The sequence below is a fragment of the Caretta caretta genome, chromosome 11, assembly GCF_965140235.1.
Source record: "Caretta caretta isolate rCarCar2 chromosome 11, rCarCar1.hap1, whole genome shotgun sequence".
NCBI lineage: Eukaryota > Metazoa > Chordata > Testudines > Cheloniidae > Caretta > Caretta caretta.
In genome coordinates, this window is record NC_134216.1 from 13,823,141 (window position 1) to 13,841,065 (window position 17,925).

Genomic DNA, 17,925 nt, shown 5'->3' on the forward strand with positions numbered 1-17,925 from the left:
AAAGCAGCTTGTAGTTATATATCTCTACCTGTGCGGTCAGCAAAAATATCTCCACTCAGAAAGTTTTATTCCCTTTATCTTTTCTTACTTATTCTTTCCCGTCCTGCAATGAATTACTGATTGCTTTCTTTTCTTTGGCACTTGGCAGAAAGTACTTTTTTTTTTTTAAAAAAGGAAGTTGTGCTTTTTGCTGCATCATCAGACATCCTTACCTTACTGCCAAATTCTGATTTCAATTATAGCAATAAATGTCTGGAGCGACCCCATGGACTTTAGTAGAAATTCTCTAGATTTAGGCCTGATGTTACAAGTTATTGTGCATGGGCCATAACTTGTAGGATTGGGACCTCACACCGGTGTACCAAAGATCAGAACCTGGCTCATTATCTTCTGTTTTCCGACCTGTATTGAATTCTGATGAGCTCCTTCTCAATGTGTAGCATTTAGGTGATCAAGACTTCTTTTCCCATGCTTCTTGCTTCCATTTCTGAGCAATATATTTATCCATAAATATTACTTATTTATGTTAATCTTGTAGCAATTTTACCAGGACTTTTTAATTTATTTCCTTTACAAATACATTTTCCTGAAGAGACAGTTTTCTTTCATAACACTCTATTTCTAGTATTTTTCTCCTTGTTGAAAATTCTGTTACTTTAATTTTCAGATTTTTATGGTAAATTCAGACTTTTGCATTCTCTCTATCCCAGAATCTTTGCTTAAAGCATCTGTAATGTATATTATCTGCATTTTGTTTCAAGACTGTAGTGAATTCTGAGACTATGCTTCCCCCACACTCTGAACTGTATGTTTTCCACTTCACTTTTGTACCATGTAGCAAATTTTGCAGGGTCAGTAAAAAATTCATTCTTGTGGTTTTTCTTTGGTTGTTGGCTGGCTACAATTTTGTCCTCTGAATATATTATCTGCGTCATCAAATTTTACACTTCCTGTGTTCCCTTTCTGTTTTAGGCTCATCATAAAATGGGATGTAGTCAATAAATCCTGTGCCAATTATGTTTATTTTGCAGGTCATATTTCTACATTGTGGGGGTCTAGACTGGTTGCGTGTATTTGCTGTTATATCTTTCCACCTCCTGAGCTCATTTGAGAGTAGTTACTCCTGGCTCATAATTGCAAGAAAATTGAATTGTCTCAGGGCATGTCTACACTTGAAACGCTATAGTGGGACAGCTGTACTGCTGTAGTGCTTCAGTGTAGAGACTACCGATGATGATGGGCATAGGTAATCCACCTCCCCAAGAGCTGGTAGCCAGGTTGATGGAAGAATTCTTCCACTGACCTAGTGCTGTCTATCCCAGAGGTTATGTCAGCTTAACTACACCTTTCAGGCATGTGGATTTTTCACACTCCTGAGCGACGAAACTGGGTCAACCTAACTTTTTAGTGTAGACCAGGCCTTAGGCTATGTCTACACTTAAGTTGCTACAGATACACAGTTTCAATGCTCTGCCGCTGTAGCACTTCACTGTAGACACTTACTATAGCAATGGAAGGGGTTCGCCTATCACTGTAGGTAATCCACCTCCCTGAGAAATGGTACCCATGTCGACAGAAGAATTCTTCCATTGACCTAGTGCTGTCTACACCAGTGGTTAGGCTGGCCTAATTACATGTCTCATGGGTGTGGATTTTTCACACCCCCTGAGTGATATAGCTATGCTGATGTAATTTTTCAGTGCAGAGTAGCCCTCATTTTGTGGCCACAAGAAGGGGAATGGACTGAGAAAACTCCACTTGCATGTGGCTTTGCTAAGAAAACTCAGGCTCAGGCAAACTGCACCAAACTGGTTTCCTGGTAAGACGTCCATGTGACCCAGTCCTTGTGTCACTTAGCACCAAGTGTGCAAACACCATGCACTATGGCTCTGGCTCAACAAGGCTTTTAAGAGCCTTTGCCTTTCTTTAAACACCAAGCCCATTGACTTCTATGGCACTGCTTCTGAGTTTAAAGGTAGGCACATCCTTGCTACCTTGCTAAATCAAGGCCACTCTTATGCAGGTAGTCCTACTAAAGCCAGCGGTAATGCTCATGTGTGTAAAGATAAGCATGTGGATAACTGTCTGCAGAATCAGGAGCTTAGGCCCACATCCTTAAAGGCAGTTGGTTAGGCGTTGCTCCGCTCAGTGGTGTAACATCAAACCCCTCGGTTGGCCTGCTTCCCAGTGGACTTTTCAGTCCTGAGCTAGGAGCTCAGGCCCCGTACATTGCATGGGGAGACTTAGGCGCCTACGGAAGGCATCCTCAGAAGCCAGTGTAATGATTGCTGCTGCTCAGTGCTGGAGTACATGAAACCTCTCGGGCAGTGGTATGTATACCCTGTGGGCACGCAGGGGTCTTCCAAGGGATACATCAACTCAGCTAGATATTTGCCTAAATTTACAACTGGTTATATAAAAAGCACTAGCGAAGTCAGTACAAACTAAAATTGCATGCAGTTACTTGTTTATATTGCTCTATAAGTACAATATTTATATTCCAATTGATTTATTTTATAATGATATGGTAAAAAATGAGACACTAAGCAATTACTCAGTAATAGTTTGCTGTAACACTTTTGTATTTTTATGTCTGGCTTTGTAAGCAAACAGTTTTTAACTGAGATGCAACTTGGGGTACGCAAGACAAATCAGACTCCTGAAAGGGGTACCAGAGTCTGGAAAGATTGAGAGCCACTGCTCTAGGGTGTCAGTAGTATGACAGGAGCAGGTTCACCACAACTCAGTAGCAAGCACTGGGTGACTTCAGGAGCTAGCCCTGGTGGGTCCCTCTGACCACTCAGACACATGGCTCAAGAAAAGGCTATTTTACCAGGTGTGGCAGGAAGGGGAAAGTTTGCAAATACCATAGTACAGAGGCTTAAACAGTTACAGTCCGTAGTGAGTGATAATGGTAAGTGTTTGTCCAATTGAGAGTCAGGGCTCTGCAGCCCTAGTGCCTGGGGTGCCCTCTCTGGTCCAAAGTCTTTTCAAAGCAAATAGGAGCTTGTGAGTTTCCAAGCCAGTCTTAGTTATTGTCTCTCATTGGGGCCCCTCTGTATTGGCTCCCTAGCCGGCTGCTGTTGCTTCTTTCCCATAAGTCCCACACAGTCCTGCATGCAATTCTGATGTCCAGCACTCACAGACTATTCTCCATGCAGCTCGCCTGCCTCCAGCTTCTCTCCAGCTCTCCACCTTACCATGAAGCCGCGGCTTCAGCTTCCCTGCAGCTCCTGGTTTCCATGCAGCCACTCCCGGTTTCCATGCAGCCACTCCCAAAACATGCTCCCAAAACAGAGCCCAGCCACTTCCTGGGTCACGACCTTTCCCCTCATCTGGCTCAGGGAACGGGAAATGCAGTGGGGAGCGGGTTAATGTGAATTGTACTTCTTCGCTTTGCAGGTATGTCATACCAGCAAGCTGAGTGGGAAACTGGCTGAACTGATGAGCAGTGAAATGCTGAGTAGAAGCAAGCAGCTGACCTGTCTGATTGACCAGCGATAGGCACTTCCCTCCACTCAGGATCCTCAGCCATGAACATCCTCCGGGAGTTAGGCACCTAAGCCTGGTCAGTTGCTTGTGGCGTCCATACCTTAGCAGCCAAAACTGACTGTCACTGCCTTCTGCTCTCACTTGATACCTCTTACACCGGCCCCTGTTTCCCTGTGCCCAACTGCATGTATGGGAGCTTTGCTGCTCCCCCGGCAGCCTGCACATGGTCCTCCGGCTGTTGAGTGTGACATGTCTCAAGTCTGCTCAGAGCATGCCTACAGGCTCAGGCTTTGTTGGCGAGACAGGCATTCCCCTGCTGAGTTTAAAAATCCTGCTTCAGGGCCTCCAGGGCTTCGCCTTGAGCTATAGCTTGTTAGCCAGACATGGCAGTAGTGCGTTGGCTGCTTTGAAAATGCTGATGAATGAAAATTTAGACACCCAGGGGATTTAGGTGGCTATGGCATGAGGCGACAGCTGAATGATGGCTTTGGAAATGTCAGTGGCTCCTAAATGGTGGACTTAGGTGCCTATAGAAACAGATGGGCACCTAAATACCTTCAGGAATCTGGGTCTTAGTCTCTAGTTGTCTGATTTGAGAAACCAGCACTACTTTGATTGAGATTAGGGGCCTTTAGCTGGTGTATGGTATTGGCCAAGTTGGTTCAGGAAGAAACAAGATTTCTGATGGACAACCAACTGGGTAAACATTTTATTTTGAAAACTGATTTTTTTAAAATTAATTACCTGCATCTCTGCTTATGTAAAATTAATTAACGAACATCAAACGAAATACAAGTAGATTCAAACCCCAGAATTAATTGTAAACATGACATATGTAAATCATGTATATTTTATGGTAGTATAGTAAATTCCGCCAGAAAAATAGGCCCAATATAATACAACACCTATGCAATCTAGCCAAGTGTACATGGTTATTGAAACATTAACTTTTGTATTTCTTGACCTTTTGCAATTTAACTGCAGTCTTAAAGTAGCTTTAACATAGTTGTTTGCCTTTAATTATTTTGTTGCTCTGAAAGAGAAAAATATGAGAAAGTAGAAATTGCCTACACTTAGAATTGAGCTAGTCCCAATTACTTGTTGAAATTCACCCTTCACTAAAGTGGTTGAGAGGAGGATGAGGTAAACATTTGGATGTTACTATAATAATTAATAATAATTACTCCCTTTGCTGCTGCTATTATTTGTCTTGAAACACCTTTCTATGTGTGTCTGTGTATATATATATATTTAAACATATATATTTCCTTCTATAATCATATTTAAAAATCCTATCTAGTATAACTGTGGACTTTTTATCAGTGGAAAAATGTATTTCTCCTCATTCTGTCATAACTAAACTCAGCCAATGATTTCACTCAACCTTTTCAAAATAAAACAACAAAAACACTTTTAGGCAAAGATCAGCCACGGAAGAGCTCAGCCATGAGGTTATTATTTTGGAAAGGTATACATGTGAAAACTAAGTGTGTTGTAATGGGGATTGCTTAGTACCTTTACAGAGACAGTGATATCTTAAAATTATTATTTATTTGTATTATTGTCGCACCTAGGAGCTCCACTCATGGATCAGGACCCCATTGTGCTAGGTGCTGCCTTGGACAGGCCAATCTGCATTCCTCTGGCTCAGAGAATAGTTAATGGGCGACAGAGCGTTGCAATTCTAGGTTAAGCAGTGTAGATATATACCTATGTTTCTCTATCGCTCTCTCTCTAGGCTTGGCAGAATTTGATTTTTTAAAAATAATTTTGACAGATAATATTGATGTTTACTTTTAAGCATTTTTTCAATTTTAATCAATTTTACATTTTCACAGTTGCGGGAAATTATTGAGGGTCAGACAATAATTGTTTAATGACAGTGTGACGAAGTGGGACTGTTCTTAATGTTTCCTCTGAATAGTGTGGGGGTGCCTCAGTTTCCCCTAGGCAGTTCTTAAGTATCTAGGTGGTGGGGTAAGGGTGTATGATCATTGCAGTGCCCTAGAGGGCATGTGTGTGCAGGAGTCTGGACACAGAGAATGGCCGACACCCTGTTTCCTGGCAGCTGATGGCCTGGGCCCTTCCCCCCCTGCAAGGTGAGAGCTGAAGGGTTGGAGAACAAAGGAATCAGGTGACCTCCTGGCCCGGGAAAGGAACAAAGCCCAGAGGAGGAGGGGCTGGAGGGGTTTTCAGTTTGGGGCTGGCTGGGACATGGAGTGAAGTGCAGACGTGGTTGTCTGGCTCACTGCCCCCCAGAATGGACCCAGCTGAGGGGTCCCGTTCTCTGCACCTGCAAGCTCTGTTTTAGACCATGTTCCTGTAGTCTAATAAACCTTCTGTTTTACTGGCTGGCTGAGAGTCACGTCTGACTGCGAAGTTGGGGTGCAGGACCCTCTGGCTTCCCCAGGAGCACCGCCTGAGCGGACTCGCTGTGGGAAGCGCATGGAGAGGCAGAGGATGCTGAATGCTCCGAGGTCAGACCCAGGAAGGTGGAAGCTGTGTGAGCTGTGTGTCCTGAAGACAGGCTGCTCACAGAAAGGCGACTACCCCAGAGTCCTGACTGACTTCATGGGGAGCAGTTCCAGAGCATCGCCCAGGGACTCCGTGACAGACAGTACACACTGAGATTCAAAAATTAAAGCTTTATAATTGTTACAACACAAATTGTCAACACTGTATGTCAAAATTTTAGCCTTACATCAAACTCTATTAAGTCCTGAAGCAGCATTTTTCTTATGTTGCCTATCTGAAAATTTCAGTTATTATTGGTGGAAATATTTTTTGTTGATTTGTGTGCATATGGTGAAATTGACATTAATCAACATTTACAGATAAAAATCTAATCTTTCCAAGCCTTTTTATATAGATTTTAAAGAAGGAAATAGATTTTAAGTGAGTACAAGTAATGAGGCATAAAAATAAAAAATGGTTACAAGAAAAATAAAGATAAAACACTTTCTAGTATTTATTTAAGAAACTCTCTTGTTCCAACAGGCTTTCATGCTCCCCCAGATTACTGACCAAACTCTTTAGGTCAGGACTGCCACCCCCCGTGCTCTACACCTATAGTCCAATGGCTGTTTTCCTTTGTCTTCTGAGGTGCAATGCCAGAGACAGACAGGGAGGAAGGTGGGTCCTTTGGGGTGTTTGTGCCTCTTTTTTATAGTTTCAGTCCCCCTCTTGAAAAACATTTCCAGGTGAGACCCAGGACACAAAGAGTTTATGTGGAAGGCTATTCCCTGCTGGTTTTTTCCATCTGTTTGAGCTTCCTTTGTTTCCCCTTCCTGCTTGATGATTCTGTTTATTGTTTAAATTCAAATTAAGGCAAGCATATATTCCTTTATTTAGGACAGACCTGTTTGCGACATCTGCTTGGGCAGGGCTATGGGCTTTGGAACACGGGTTAATAACATCATGCATGGGAATCTTATAACTTCACATACAAGGTGCCCAAACATATTTTATCAGGACAATACTGTCCAGCCAATTATGAGTTTTCAAATGATACCTCCATAGGCATACTTTGTACAAAGATTATTACAGTGATACGTAGGGTGTGAATACGGAGTGTATTCCATCATAGTAAACTTCTTTTTTTCTTTCTTATTTGGGTGCTATTCACACTAACATTTTTAGCACCAAAAGACCACCACCAAGATAACTAGAGGGAGGAAGGTTTCCATCACCAGTATGCCCTCATTGCAGTAAGGAGAACGACCCGTCAAGCCATTCAAAATAAGGAGCATGTGCAAAGTCGGTGAGAAAGAGCTTTAGGAAAAGGGTAATGTGAAATGTAATACATGTAATCTGTTTTACATACTTTGGCCCTGGCAGCAATAAAATAATTCCAAATAGTTCAAATCAAGAAAAACACTCACTGAATAATAAAATAGTAAACTTTTGCACAATCTCTTATTGCATTTGATAGCGTGCAAATAATGCTTTTGGGTAAGGAGTAATAATATGAGAATGATAAGTAAAGGGCTGTCTTATCACAGGCTCAAGTTAACATTTATTATTGGCGCATCCAAAGTCCAAACTCCATCCTACACTCCCTGCAAACCTAGGCTTGAGGACATATGACTGCCAGTTGCCCTCTGACTCACCTTCATATTGGGTCTGCCTGAGAGCATAGCTTCCCCCTCCTGCATACTCTGCATTAATCAAGACCCTGCTGCTCTTCATAGATGTAACATCACAGGCTGGATTAGAAATTGGTATAGCTGGGGAGACAATAGCAACTCCCTGAGAAACTATTGGAGGAATCCCCCTCGTTCTAGTATCCCCCTGTAATCAGAAATATCTGTTCCTCCATTAGTCAAGGGTCTTATCTATATCTACGATCTTACATGGCATGCATTACTGCGGTGAATGAGTCAACAGCTCCTTTAGCTTTTTGAGAAGAGCAAAACACCAACTATGAAGCAAAAAGGAACATTCTGGCCCTGGAGGGTTTGCCTAGGAACATCCTACTAGCAACAGGAAGAGAGAGAGACACACACAAACAGTTTGCAAAGCTACTGAATACTGATAAACAATGTCTAACTTCTGAACCTCAGTTGCCATCTTTTTCAACTCTGTTCTCTGCAGAAATATTAACAAGTATCACAATTTTGAAAAGCAAGAGGGTTTGCAAACGAGGAAGGCCCATGCACCAACAGCATCTATCTAGCTAGTGTTTGTACCTGGTAATGATTTCTCAGTGCCAAAGTAATTTTAATAGATTCATAGCCGACACTTCTTTTGCTGCCTTTGTTTGTCCACTCCAGGCACAAATATTTATGTACTAATTTCTGCATAAAGCTATTTCTTTCTTAACACCTTTTCTACACTCTCTTACTGCATGGTCCTCACCTATGTAGCAACTCCTAAATTTCATCTCCATGGGCTCTGCTTCCTCTTTGATGCCCAGCTGAACCTGGAAGGGCTGATTCAAATTAGATTCTATTCTGGTGTAATTTATCTGATGAAGTGCTGGGGGCAGGAAGAATGTGTAAATTACATCCATTCAGGGCTTGCCTATATAGGGGGCTTAATCCCTAGCTTTTTGATGTGTGTCAGTTACACACAACATAAGCTGCACTCATAGTGTACACATGGCAGGGTTTGCCCTCTTTCAATGAACATCATTGTGTACACACAGTGACAGCTTGCTGCATACTCAGGGCTTGACGTTCTCGGAGGGTATCCCTTGGTCCTTTACTTCGTTGCTCAGCAGTTTGCATTTAGGATTTTTCTTGCTGTTCATTGTGGGATGCATTGTGGGATGCAAGGAGATAATTTTTTAAAAAAATCCCATGTCTCCTCTGTCTCCACCTCATACTTCCTTTCTGGTGGACTAGGCCATTTTTTAATTGCTGTGGCCAGCATGGACCCAACAATGCTCCGTGCCAGTATGCTTGCAACTGTGAATACGTAGAGGCAGCTTGAGCTGTATTTCAGCCAGAAGAATTCGGCTTTGGACTTTGCCTGTCACAGCACTGAGCAGATGACGTGGCAGCAGCAGCAGCAGCTCCTCTAGCAGCAGGAAGAAGCGAGAGAAGGACATGGAAGAAGAGGAGGACCCCCATCAACTGATAGTACAGGACAGATTTGTGGTGCAACTTCACACCATTCAATGCCATTTCTGGGTTGGGAAACCAGTGTGGACTGGTGGCAAAGAATCATTCTGCAGACCTGCGATAACCTGCAGGGGCAAAAGATTTTCAGGGTGAGGAAGGTGACCTTTTTGGAGATATGTGTTAAACTAACCCTGGAGCTTTAGCGACGGTGTGCCGGCACGCAATGCCCCATGCCCATGGACAAGCAGGTCGCCATCTGGAAGCTTTAAAAACCGTACACATATCGCTGAATGCCACTGGTCCATAGCCAACCAATTCAGCATGGGGAGATTGACTGCTAGGGCCATTGTCATGTAAAAGGTACTGTTGCACCAGGAAGCTTGGTAATGCTCAGGAATTTATTGATGGCTTTACATACAACGGCTTCCCAAACTATATTGGGGCAACTGATAGGACCGATGTGCCTATTATTTGCCCCTTCCCAACAGGGATCTGAATTTATAAACAGAAAGGGTATTTCTCCAGGGTGCACTGAGGGCTCGTTGACCACCATGGTAGGTTTATAGACATAAGTGCAGGGAGGTCTGGAAGGTCCATGATGCTAGGATCTTTTGAAACTCCGCCCACTTTACCTGAACAGAGAGGACTGTTTGTCCCCGGGATCACTATGGACATTAATGGTATGCACGCTGCTCTGGTTATCTTGGGAGACTTGGATTACTCCTCCGTTTCCCTGGTTAATGAAGCCATTCACAAGCTCCTTGGACAGAAGGAAATAACTGTTTAACTACCACCTCAGTAGCTGTCGAATAGTAGTGGAAAGTGCATTTGGCCATTTGAAAGGAAAGTGGTGGTGTTTGTGGAACAGGTTGGAAGCAGCAGAAAAAAGCCTGCTAAAGATTACAGCAGCATGCTTTATTTTTCACAATATTTGTGAGAGAGAGCAGTAAAGCCTTAATGATGAGTGGGAGGCTGAGGTGCAAAGACTTACTCAGTGATATGAGCAGGTTGCAAGGCATTCCATAGAAAATGGTAACAGGCAGGGCAATTGTGTCTGGAATGCCTATTGCTCTTATTTTGAGTCTCAGGTCTGAAACTGTGCAGCTGTACATCCAACTGTTATCTTGTGGAGTGCAGGGTGGGATGTGAGCAATTCAGTGTTGTTTATGGGTAGTGGAGGTGTAATGTTGTGGCAATCCTTATTTCACCTTCTGTCGTTGATTAGATACTTTTGTAAAACCATATGCATTATGGGTATGGAACAGCTGCATTACGGGTATGGAATAGCTTCTATGCAATGAGAGATTAAAATGACTGGAGCTGTTCAGTTTAGACGACTATGTTAGTGGTCTATAAAATCATGAATGGTGTGGAGAAAGTGAATAGGGTATAGGCTGCAGGTTTAAAACAAACAGAAGTACTTCTTCATTCCACACACAGTCAACCCGTGGAACTCCTTGCCAGGGGATGTTGTGAAGGCCTCAAGTATAACTGGGTTAAAAAAAGAACTAGATAAATTCATGGAGGATAGGTCCATCAATGGCTATTAGCTAAGATGGTCAGGGATGCAACCCCATGGTTTGGATTTCCCTAACCCTCTGCATGCCAGAAGCTGGGACTGGACAGGAGATGGACCACTTGATAACTGCCCTGTTCTGTTCATTCTCTCTGAAGCATGTGGCACTGGCCACTGTTGGAAGACAGGATACAGGGCTAGATGGACCATTGGTCTGACCCAGTATGGCCATTCTTATGCTTTTATTTAAAAATTATTTTCTGTGTAAAATGCATTGTTGACACCTTATGAATGAAGTTTTCAAGGTTTTTATTATTAAACACAAATAATCTTTAACTGAAACCATAATGAAACAGGTTTTTTTTTAATTATGAAACAAAATCTATCGTCTAACAACTACAAAGAAATGTTTAAACCAGTGAAATAAAATGTGATGGGATCCCTGGGGTGCAGCCTGGGACTGTGGGACTGCGGGACTGCTGTGCCCCCTTATCAAGCAGAAAACCCCTTTGGGCTCTATCATCACTCAGAACAACCGCATGTGGAACCCCACACCCAGTTGGATTGCATGAATGCTCCCAGAGCCACTCATGAATCACACAGAGTAAGGTACTAGCCAAATCCCCCCAGCTCCCAGCCTTGTACCTCAGGAATATACTATCTTGCACTGCTCAAGACAAGCAGTGCAAGTAAATTAGTTGGTTCACCACTTCATCAATGGAAAGTGGATATATACCAGCCTTTGCAAACCTGAGTAGATTAACCAAACACTTTAGGCAAACTCATTGGTAAAGATAAACAGTAAAACAAGTTTATTGACTACAAAAGATAGATTAAGTGATTATAACTGATAGACAAAAAGTCAGAGTGGTTACCAAAATAAAATATAAGCATGCAGACTAAACTCTCAACCCTATTAGACTGGACAACATCTAGATTAAGCAGTTTTTCTCACCGCACTGGATATTGCAGTTCATAGTACACAGGTTTCACGCTTGAAATCTGGGCCAGTCTCCTCTGTTGGACTCTTCAGTCTTTTGAGTGTTTTTGTTGCTTGCAGCATAGGTGGGGTCAGGAGAAAGGCCAAACATGAGGTCCTGTGTTCTGTTTTATACCCTCAGTCCACGTGCGTGGAGAACACAAGTTCAGGCATGTCTGGTGGGCATTACTGAGCCACCAGGCAAGGTTGAGCAATTCTCCTGGTGTGGCCTTATGCAAGTGAGGGATTGAATTGTAACTCCCTTGTGGACAATGGCTGTTGATGGTTGTTCGACACCCGCCTGGGCATTGGTTAGCTCGCTGGTCCATGAGGATCTAATATCTGGGCAATTCCCCAACTCATAGCATATTTTAGTATATATAGAACACAATCTGGGATATTAGATGGGGTGGGATCTGAGTTACCCAGGAAAGAATTTTCTGTAGTATCTGGCTGGTGAATCTTGCCCCTATGCTCAGGGTTTAGCTGATCGCCATATTGGGGGTCGGGAAGGAATTTTCCTCCAGGGCAGATTGGAAGAGGCCCTGAAGGTCATTCGCCTTCCTCTGTAGCTTGGGGCACAGGTCACTTGCTGGAGGATTCTCTGCTCCTTGAAATCTTTAAACCACGATTTGAGGACTTCAATAGCTCAGACATAGGTTTTTCGCAGGAGTGGTGGGTGAAATTCTGTGGCCTGCGTTGTGCAGGAGGTCAGACTAGATGATCATAATGGTCCCTTCTGACCTAAATATCTATGAATCTCATAACTTCATCTACACTAATGATATACACATTTGGATGGAACAATGGCTTTCAGCAGATCATAACCTTTCCCATGAAACCTCACATGGCATGCTTTATATGCAATTTCACAATTATATTTAAATGAGGAACATGGGGGTTATAGGGTGCTTCCCCAAGGTATAGAATGTCACACAAGACATGAAAGTGGAGCAGTGTGGGGCACAACATGGGTGGAAGGGTGAGGATGGCTTAAAGTCACAATGCCTCTGCCTCTTCTTCTTCTTCGTGTGCCTTTTGGTGTTGGGTGGCAAGGCTTGAAGTTATCGGGGTGCTAGAGGGCTCACAAGAACTCAGTTCCTAGGTGCATCTGTTCTCATTGCAGCGAGCTTGGGTCTGTGAAAAGATGGCCCCTGGGAGCACTGCTGTGAAGGTACAGCAGGGAGGAGGTACTGTTGTCCCCAGAAGCCTGTATTGTCCAGGGTCTGCATAACATGGTGGGTAATGGTTTATAACACTGCATTGCCTGTTTATACAGAACACCAAACTTATTTCCCTCTCACTGCTGCCTCCATCCAAGCTTGACTTTCACACAAATGGTTGTTTTCATTATTTGTGTCAGGGTTCCCTCCCTACTCTGAGGTGCGGATGTGTGGACCCGCATGAAACACCCCCTTAAGCTTATTTCTACCAGCTTAGGTTAACACTGCCCCAAGGCACAAATCCTTTCCTTGTCCTTGGACAGTACTGCTACCACCAAGTTATTTAGACAAAAATTCAGGAAAAAGGGCCACTTGGAGACGCTGTTTCCCCAAAATATTTCCCCAAACCCCTTCATTCCCTTTCCTGGCGAGGCTTGAGAATAATATACAAACCAATTGGTTACAATGTGAGCACAGATCAAACCCCTTAGTTTTTAGGGCACTGAAAATCAATCAGGTTCTTAAAAGAAGATTAAAAAAAATCACACCTGCAAAATCAGGATGGAAGGTAACTTTACAGGGTAATAAAAAGATTTAAAACACACAGGATTCCCCTCTGACTCTGCTTTCCAGTTACAAAACAGGAATGAAATTACGTCTTAGCATAGGGAAAATTCACAAATGATAATTTAACATTTCCTTGCCTTACTTACAATTTTTGTATTCTTAGATGCTCATTTCAGGTAGGTTTTCAGAAGATGTTTTTCCTGCCTGGTTCCTCTCTTCGGTCCAGAAAGGGAACAAATGGAGAGCACAAACAAAACCTCCCTCCACAGATTTGAAAGTATCTTCTTTCCCCATTGGTCCTTCTGGTCAGGTGCCAACTAGGTTAATTGAGCTGATTAACCCCTTACAGGTAAGGCAATTCAGTATAGCTGCCCTGTGTATATTTATGACAATTCATATCTGCTGTAGGAGGGGTAGAAGCTGTGATTGCACCATGCTACCAGTCACCATATTGAGCAGGCAAACGGGGTTGGGAGTGGGGTGCATTTGCAGGCAGGACAGATGGAGGAAAGGAGAAAGGAAAATAGGTAGATGGGCATGTGCCCTCTGTGGTCAATAGCTGGGGCTTTAGCATGAGACAGAGGCTAATTCCCCAGCTGGAGCAGCCAACATTTTAGAAAAACGCAGGGGGAAAAAGATGAAAATGGACAGCATGGGCCGAGGGAGGGAAGGGACCTCAAAGACTCCTAGTTCACATTTGCTTAGAATGGCTGCACCCCTGGGGAACCTGGCACAGAGGTAGCACAGCCATATAGCACAATAATAAAAAATGGTAAAGATGCTGAGGTTGCCTCATCAGTCCTAGCCTGGGCTGCTACCTAAGAATTGGGCTCAGTTACTGGAGGACTTGGGCCCGCCTTCTAGTTGCCTGGTGTCATGTTCCTGAATTCCAGTGATCCTGGCTTTCTGAGGAGATCTCTTCATTGGCCTCCTAGTGCTCATCCTCCAGTGTGTGTCATGCTGTTCATTGTCTGCTAAAACAGCACACACCCGCAGAGCTGGTCAAAAATTTTCCAGTGGAACACTATACCACTGGAAAATGCCATTTTGTCAAAACTTTCATAGACATTTTAATTTCAATGAAATTTTGTTTAAAACATTGAAATGAAGCATTCTCATAAGGAACAATGTTTTGATTTTTCATTCTGAAATTTCATATTATGCATTACATATTTTTTCAAACATGTTTTGCAGGAAAATAAATTTTTCATTCCAGTTCAGAACAAAAAAATTCCAAAATCCCAGAATTTCTCATGGATTGGAAACTTAATTTCAACTAGCACTACACACCAGCTAATGGGCAGAGGGCTTTTTATATAAATTTAAATCAGATACTAGTAACAACTGCTAGAAAACTTGTGCCTACTTTGGATGCAGCAGAGACCACACAAGCTAAAGCAGGTGCCAGAAAAGCAACATTACTCATTGGATTGCGAAAAGAATGGTCAGTCATTCATGAAAATATTTCAGGAAATCAAGGTGTAGATGGACATAACTGCTGATCTCCTCAGAAGTTTTTTGAGCAAAGATATTGATGCACAGGAATCTTCTTATGATGGAAATATGGCACACAAATTGTCAGGATATAGAAGACAAAGCTAAACAACATAGATGGAGAACAAAGACAGTGAAAGATTCAGGAAACAGTATCATCACTGCAGGATCCTTGCCAATGCTGCTTACTACTAGAAAGTAGTGTCAGTCGCAGATACTGGCAAACTACTGTATAATAAATAGCCAATATGCTTAAAGGCCCCACTCTGCAATGCCTCGTATGACATGAGAGTTCCTGCCAAAAACTTACAACATAAGTAGACAAAAGGTGGGAGAACAGAAAAATTACGATCCCCATTTTTAAACAAGGAACTGAGGAAAAGGAAAATTAAGTGATTTGCTGAGTCTCACACAGTCTCCCAGGGCCCAGTTATGTACCTTATCCAGATGATCCTGTTGTACTAGTAGAGATTCTGACAGCTGAAAATGCCATGCAAATGGCCATTCTATCCGACAGAAGACATATTAGCAAACTGTCATGGGATAATATTATGACACCTTCCAGCAGATAAAAGCAGAAGTGGAAGTATTTGCCAGTTCTATTCTATTCCAATAGCTAATGGAAACCGCTAAGGATCGCTGATTTCACAGCTACAGCTGTTGAGTTTTGGGGGCATGTCATAAATATAAAGGGAAGGGTAAACCCCTTTAAAATCCCTCCTGGCCAGAGGAAAAATCCTCTCACCTGTAAAGAGTTAAGAAGCTAAAGGTAACGTCGCTGGCACCTGACCAAAATGACCAATGAGGAGACAAGATACTTTCAAAAGCTGGGAGGAGGGAGAGAAACAAAGGGTCTGTGTCTGTCTGTTGCTTTTGCCAGGGACAGAACAGGAATGGAGTCTTAGAACTTTTAGTAAGTAATCTAGCTAGGTATGTGTTAGATTATGATTTCTTTAAATTGCTGAGAAAAGAACTGTGCTGAATAGAATAACTATTTCTATCTGTGTATCTTTTTTGTAACTTAAGGTTTTGCCTAGAGGGATTCTCTATGTTTTGAATCTAGTTACCCTGTAAGGTATCTACCATCCTGATTTTACAGAGGTGATTCCTGTACTTCTATTAAAAGTCTTCTTGTAAGAAAACCGAATGCTTTTTCATTAGTCTCAGATCCAAGGGTTTGGGTCTGTGGTCACCTATGCAAATTGGTGAGGATTTTTGCCAAACCTTCCCCAGGAAGTGGGATGCAAGGGTTGGGAGGATTTTTGGGGAAAGACGTGTCCAAACTACATTTCCCAGTAAACCCAGTTAAAGTTTGGTGGTGGCAGTGGAAATCCAGGGGCAAAGGATAAAATTAATTTTTACCTTGGGGAAGTTTTAACCTAAGCTGGTGAAAGTAAGCTTAGGAGGTTTTCATGCAGGTCCCCACATCTGTACCCTAGAGTTCAGAGTGGGGGAGGAACCTTGACAGGGCCACCTAAGGCATTTAGGGCTGGCAGGGAGTTAAAGTTATCTCATGGGTTAAACTGAACTGCCACTCCTACCCCGTGTATTTTACTAGGGAAACGATATAACACACTAAGTTTCTAACAAAGGGGAGGAAGTCAGAAGAGACAGGGAATGAGAGACATGAAACAGGAGGAAACAAAGGAGAGGGAAAATACCCATGAATTTTCTATCTTAAAGAAGGTAATTTCCCCACTCCCACCCCGGCTTCAATTGAAAAGCTGAACTACAGCACCAAGTTTACAACAGAACCTTTTTACTTAAAAGAGCAGTGGACCAGGGTCATTCAAATCCATGGAAGGAACTGAGGTAGAGCCATTTCAGCCTTCTGCTAGCATTGTAGCTGGGAAATAATTAGCTGTGATTTGACTGCCAACAGATTTTCTGAAGTTAAAGATACACAACTAACAAAATAGGATAGACAGTCAGCTACCTGGAATCCACTAATCCTTGCACTTCCATGAATTTAGAAAATTGAGTCAACTACCCCTAGGCTTACCTGACAACTGTCAAAGGGCCCCATCCTATTTACCCGTGATATTGTACCTGCAGCACATACTATTCCTGTATGCCCAAACAGCTAGTATGATGGAATCTATAGCGTCCCTCTTGCAAGGTAGATAAAAGTATGTGGGTTACTTCTCACCTTTTAAGAAAAAAGAAAAAATCCACTTAGTTATCTGAATTCTCCGCAATCCTCATTCATGGTCATGCTGAGCCTACACCCTTAAATCCATGTTGTGGCTTCATCTTTTGAAACAAAAAGTAGCTACAAAACAACCACTGAAGCAAGATACTTAAATGCTCTTGAAAGTATTCCTTTGAAAGCTAGTCCTAGAATTTTCCCAGGTAAGATTTTTATTTCTGGAGTGGTGTTTGAGACGCTATGTCAACTGGTACTACACTGTGTTCGATTAAGTTCTTGCCCATTCCAACCACAGGTTGTCTTTCCTTTTAATGTTGGTAATGACAGCAACAAACTAAAGTATCCAGAGGGAAAGGCTGTTTTCATGTTAAATACAGGCTAAGAAAGGGAGATGGGAGGGAACGGCCTATAACCAACAGTAGGATTTAGTGACTGGCACTGGGTAGAGAGATCAGTTATTGACTGCAGAATGGTAGGCAAATTACTAAAAGTCTCCCCTGCCCTCCCTCAACACATGAGAATTTCCCCACTTGGGGAAGTTCTGAGATCCTCACAAAGTATGCTATGTAGATGATTATACTGTGAGGGATGGAAGGCTTTCTAATGACTTAAATCAAGCGTGCTTGGGTAAAGGGCACCAGCCATAGCAGAGTCAGTGTAGAGAACCATACTAGTAAGAATCCTCAGAATGTTTTTTTAACATTAGCTTTAACAAAATGTTTAAATCTATAGTATTAAGATTAGCCATCTTATTATGAAGTATTCTAGCCTTAGTAATTGCAAATTATCCATCAAGTGCCTCCTCTACACTAGAGATAGTAATTGTTACCACAATTACTGTTTAGTTTTGATGAAGCCAGTGTTCCTATTGCATTATGAAAGGTTATTGGAGCCCTCTAGTGGGCAGGACAGCTCTGGAAACTAAGATAGCTAGCAGCTTCAGTTTTGAAACAAACAGGAAGTGCAAGAAACTTTTAAAGTGTTGCATCATAGCTATTTTT